General features: G+C 44.6%; 1 long non-coding RNA gene across 2 annotated transcripts in view; it reads right to left on the reverse strand.

The window, feature by feature from the left end:
• The window catches only part of LOC122673507, a 68,896-nt gene that overhangs the window by 58,338 nt on the left and 4,212 nt on the right, over window positions 1-6,346 (reverse strand). The gene's annotated exons all lie outside the window — the stretch shown is intronic.

The following is a 6,346-nucleotide window of genomic DNA, read 5'->3' on the forward strand; positions in this document are numbered from 1 at the left end:
TGTGCCACTTACTGCCTACGTGATATGAAGTAATTTCCTACTCACTCTGCACTCTGATGCTTAGATACTCTTGCTCTTTTCAGGTGGGTGACCTTGGGCCAATGATACAATCACTCCAAACTTCACTGTCCTCATTTGTAAAATGACAGTACATACCTTACAACATCAGTATGGAAAATAAATGTGATGATCAATACAGTGGCAAAATAAACTAATCACTCTATAAATATTAGCTGTTACCATTATTAGCAATTCAATTTGCCAGACCCATTTGGTATGTATCAGGTTTCCTGACTTCATTTTGTTCTCAATACAAATGCTATTATTTCTTAAATGTGGAATTTATCAGCCCTCATTAGCCAGAGGCATTTTCTCATGGTCCACATGAAGTTTAGAGAGCTGGGAGAGCCAGAAGCTTTTACACAGTTAATGCTATTTAAACATGTCTGAGTCCTGGTGAGTCCTCACTTGTCCCATTTCTTCTGTGTGCTAGAGCTTACTAACAGAGCAGTTTTCACCTAAATGCATCAGAACCTAAATGTGGAGATTATGACAGTAAGTGTGAGAACTACAACCAAAGAATATCACTGAACCAGAGACCTATAAAACAACCAGCCTGGTGCAGACCACGATGCAGGACTCCACACACATATCGAGTGCTTTGGGATCCCAGAGTGAGCAACTTAGTGCTCCAGTTAAAGAGAAGGTCAGGGTGGGAGACCTGACCGCTGCATCAGTCACTCCACTTGACTCAGGCTTATTTCTGCTGAAGTGTCTGATGACCGCCAAAGCCCCCTTCCACCTTCATTACTCTACAGGCCACTCCCCCAGAAATGAGAACCCAGCAAAGAGCATATCCTCTGTGAGAAAAGCTATTCCTGATGCTGCAAACTATAAGCAAGTTCACAAGGTACATTTGTAGGATGACACTAAGCCAGATGTATTTCAAGTACCAATTATTATACAAAAAAGAGCTTACTTTTTGTATCTGTGGTGGTGGTGGTGATAGTGGACACAACCCACTCCTCAAAAAGGAAAAGGAATGCATATAGTAATACTAATTATTATTACTTGCAAAATCAAAACAGAAGTTCTGAAGGAAGTAAAAACTGAGGGCTTTTTTATATTAAATTAAAGATTTCTGTTATTTGAAAACCAAGATTATCCTGGCAGGAAAGTCTACTTCAGAACAGTAATTGAACTTGCGCTGCAGTGAAGGTAGATTCAAACAATGATGTGAAGTCTGGTGAGAACTAACAAACCCCAGCAGAGAGTCTCAAAAGACCATACGCAAACAATATTAAACCCGTGAGCTTACAGAAAGCATCAACTTAAGGGGTTTACCCCAGTTCACCATTTCATATGGCCCTACTTTCTAACGTTGCTATAAGAAATTAAAAGAAATTCTGTATAGCTGCTTTAAATGGGGACTCAGATCAGTAGGTGTACACAGAACACATAAGGCAGTTTGTGTCTTATTTACTCCCACTATTATAAACAAAATCAAACCACTGAGATTTGTAGACTTTGGGGCATCTCTTTTTCACTGTGGAGCCCAAGGTTATTAGAAATAATAACCAATAACCATGTTGACATATTTTTCCTAACTCTGCATATATTGAAAATAGGTGGTTGCCAATAAAACTCAGAAACATCACTAGCATTCTAAGAAAATGACCCTGAAATTATTCTTTTCACTGTGGCTTTATCTGATGCTCCATGGTGCAGTCTCCTGAGGGTCTCCTGCTTGGAATGATTGAATGTAGATGATAACCAGAATTGAATGAGGAATCCTGAAATTGGGGATTCTGACTCCTAATGCAATCTGTATACCAGTCTACAGCAGGAGTTCCTCTTTCTTTACCATTTGGTAAAGACTGTAGGTGGAGATGTTGTGGGCACATGGACACAACCGTTCAAACTGCTTTGAAAGAGGAATGCGTAAGAGAGAGAGATCCAAGTGCAAATAGGCAGGCATTTCAGATTTCAAGAGAGAACTGAACAGGGAACATCTGTTGCATCCCCTGGGTTTGAGGGCAGTCTGTGTAACTCTTCCTATCTCTGAGAGTGTGCACAAAGTGGAGAGGGTGGAGACTTCCAACCTCAAATCTAAAAAAGATTGAGAGATTTCGGAAGGCCCAGAGGCGCCAAAGGTCAGGGGGATCAATATACAGACCCTACCGAGGGGGGAGGGAGGGGGAAGGGAAGACTCGTATTGAAAACCGCTGCAAAAGCGAAGCCAATGAGAGGGAAGGAAGTTTCTGAATAATTAAAAAGTTCAGAATAAGCAAACTCAGTTGCCACGGGGGAAGGAGGTGGGATGGGGGATTTTAAAAAAGCGGTTGATGTGGTAATTAAGAATTTTGGTGAGAGCCTGGGCAGGTCACCTCCTTTCTCAGATCAGAGCCCCATCAGAAATTCTTTCAAGTGTCCTTCTGCGTCGCCAAAGATGACAACAGCAAATCAATAAGTGCTTGAAATGAAAGGAGATGTTGGCGAGCCCCCAGGCTACAGATTTCCCGCCGCCAGCCTGTTCTGAACTCCTAGCATGCCTTTGCACCGCCTCTCTTAAGAAGAGCTACCTTTTATTCCAATTCTCAGGACGAAGGTAAGTGCTCAGTTAGCATATCTATTAAAAGTCGGCTCTATTTCCAGCTCTCTCTTCGGGCCGAGAGAGCGCTGCCTCAGTTCGCCAGCCGGCCGGCGAGGCGGAGGAGACGAGCGGGCTGGCCAGGCCGCCGGCGGGGCCACACACCCCCCGCGCTGGCCCAGCTGGCCCCAGGATGGAGCGCTTGTAGGTCCGAGCTGGAAAGTCCTGCCACAGCAAACGGCCTGAGCGACGGCGGCCTCCGGAGCGCTTCTTCCACTTCATTTATTTACAAATAAGCACAAAATCATTAACAACAGAGAAGGGCCCGTGCTCCAAAATTACAACTTGGAATCACCGGAAACTCCGTTCTGAGTTCCAGACCTTGGTCTGTTCCCCTTCCAATAACCATCTCTCCCCTAATATGCCTTGATTTAACAATCTTTCCAGAGCCCAACATCAGGAGACGTTTTAATTAGGTAATTCATTAGTGAGTCAATACAGACATTGATATATTCTTTTAGCTCAAGTGGTTAAGTACTAATTTCGAAATGATTATAAAACACCGGAATAGGCAACGCATCGTAATTTTAATTTATATGCAAATCAATTGGTTCATCTTTAACTCCCTTATAAAAAAAAAAAAAACAATTATTGTATTGTAGCATCCGAGGTAGGATCAGACCTCCTGAATAAATTTGGAAACAAGACCTGGACTGGGAAGAAAATTTAGAACCGCCAACAAATCAATAATGTTTGAGGCAGTTAAACATCTCTAGCCATTGGTATTTACATACTTGCTTGTTTTCAGATAAGGAGCTGGGGAAATTGCTTGCCAGAGCTGAAATCATAATCCAGAGTGAAAAAAGTAAATGGTAGCATGCAACCAGTCACCGCGGGCTTGAAAATAATACTGTACCTTTCCTAAATCCTAACTCCTGGGTGAGAGGAAGTTGGCAGAGGTCACCCCACACTTGTCCTCGGTTTTGCCCTGCTTTGATTACAAAATGCTATGTCCTCCCTGAGTTTCACAATATGCTCTTTATTCTAACAGTTCTGTCACTTGCTTCAAAGTGTTAGAGAGAGGGGCATAATTCAGAATCTCACTAGAACTTTTCTGAACCCATGTAACCAGCACCACTTTTCCTATGCTGACTTATTGGGGGAAGGGGGTTACCTTATGTCTAATTATCTGTCCCCCCACACATTAAACCTGATCATCAAAAAAGACAGAAGGAATGGGTGGTGAAAAATGGTGCAGTGCACAGGTTTAATGGAAGGTTATTACCTTTAGACACAGTTCAAAATTTTGGAAAATTGAAAAGAACATTTACCTCTGGGGGAAAAAAAATTTTAGGATGTTCTCCAACTGTGAATCTCACCAGGCAATCTGCGCTGGAGTTGTTTATGTAAAAGTGTAACATCCTTGAAATTCACTGATACATAAGGTCAGTGTCTCCCCACCACGGCTCCCAGCCAGGCGATCTGGCCCTTAAGGAGCTGGTACCTTTGATGCTACAATCTTGTTTACATCTGCAGGGCAGGGAATTGCTTGCTTCGCTTGGATGCTCCCTCCACCCTCTTCTAATTTGAAGTAATCGGAATCTAAATACAATCGCCAAGGCCCACTCTTCCAGTTCTGCTCCGATGAGAGAAAAACCTGAAATCCACGTCTTAGATCAGCTCGGTGGTTTGTAGCGTGTGCGCACGCACACACACACACACACACACCCCAGCACCCTGCCTATCCTCTGCATGCCTAATGTATTCCCTGGTGGTTCTGGGCATTAATTAGTTGTTTAATAGGAGTATGACTAAAAATGTAAAAGAAGGATTAAGAGCGTGAAACGTATGTCCAGCTCCTTCCACACACTCGAGGAGGGAATGAGAATCATTCTGTATCTTCTATTTCTCCAGGAGCCATTTGCATTTCCCACCAGCTGCTCACTTCAGCTGCACTGGCGCTGGGCGAGGCGAGGACCCAAAAGCTCGGCGCGGTGTCTGCGGCGGCCGGGACTGGGGTTAACCAGCCCCTGGCGGGCGAGACTCCAGACAGAAGGGGGGGCGAGGGATCTGTGAGCTTCCCAGAGCCCCTCCATCCCAGCCCCAGTTTGCAAACCTCGGAATACTGAAAGGGGGAGGGGGTGGCACGCGCTTATCTGCGCGTATCTCCAGCGCAGTCCCTTTCTCTTTCCCTCCTCTCCCCGGGCGTCTCTGACTCTGCCTCTGGTTTTCTCACTCTTTTCCCACTTTTCCGCGAGATTCTCCATCCTTGCCTCCAGATGAAGGCGAGGCTGTTCTGCTCTGAGCATCTCTTAATCTCTATAAAAATGAAAAGAAAAGAAGGATACCGACATTAACCCATAACTCAGGGGGCTGGGGAGGCGGCAAAAAATCTTTGATGGGTAGAGAGGAAAATGTCTTTCTTGGACTAAATTATATAGTATGTTGTGACCTTAGATTTCAGTCGTGGGACTTGGAGAAATTTGATTTTATTGCCTCAGCAAGATTTCAGAAATCAGAAATAGAAATCCTCCCAGACAGAGGGGAAATAAAAGTAAAAACAGCACGTGGGCATTTCCCCCTCATTTCTCTCCCCTTAAATAAAACTGTCTTGAATTTCCACCGGTAAAGAGAGAAAGTTTGAGTTTTCACGGATGTTATGTGGAGGTTAGAAATGGCTTAAAAATCTAGACCTCTCGTCAGTTTTCTTCCTGGCTGAAGAGGCTAACCCTTTCCATAAAATGAGTCCATCTGTCGACTGTTAGCTATTTCAAAGTGAAGGGATTTAGCACTCAAAACAAATTGAGCAAGTTTGTTTGCCTGTTTTTACTGCTAACTCAAATGAATTCAAAACACGGAGTAATTCAAGAAAACACATAACATATTCCAGACAGCTCCCAAATGTAGGGAAAGCCCAGCACCTATATGGTGACCTGGGTTATTTTAAACGCCAGGCTTTCAAAGATGTACATATTTCACACACATTCTCCGGGCATCATTATATTTTCTTAAAATTGCAAGATTTGGTATATTGATGTAGAAAGAGCAATACAACTTTTAGAGGGGATTTTATCCTCTCCTGAGACCCAAAGATTGGGGGGGGGGCTCTCTAATGCTGGGCCTGGTTGAGTTTTGCTCCTATGCAGGAAATAATATTGGTGAGAATATAGGACCAGGAGCTGTGGTTATTTTCCCACACTTTCCAAAAACCTACATTAACAGGATGCCCTAGAGACTGAAAGAACTTTGTCCAATATGCCTGGCAGAGCCTTCCCACCTGGTCTTCCAGAGAATCATGTTTATAGTCCTACCACTCAAAGGCAGGGCACAGCGAAAATATCTTCTGGCCACCAAAACACAAGCCCTTGCTGGGGTCAAGAAATCGGAAAATCAGGGTTTAGAAGTAGGGCACGCTTCGGGGAGCGAGGGGCAAATGCCCCTTCTGTTTTCACACGTTCTTCGATTTTTAGGAGCAAATGTGGATTCGAGCGGAGCTTCCCTTCCCACCCCCACCGCCATCCCTTGCAATTTAATACCATGCCCGCCAGGAACCTTAACCTCGTCATTTTAAAAAATGAGATAGCCGTGACCCGGAGTGAACTTGTTGAGTGTAAGTACAGCGGAGGAAATTCTAGACTCCACGAGCACCCGAACCTGGCCCAGCGCAATGCCTTAGTGCACACCATCCGGTGCGCGGCCGTGCCCACCTGCGCGCAGACACCGGGCGCTGTGCGCCCGGCCCACTCGCCTTGACCT

This window comes from Cervus elaphus, chromosome 17, assembly GCF_910594005.1.
Source record: "Cervus elaphus chromosome 17, mCerEla1.1, whole genome shotgun sequence".
Lineage (NCBI taxonomy): Eukaryota > Metazoa > Chordata > Mammalia > Artiodactyla > Cervidae > Cervus > Cervus elaphus.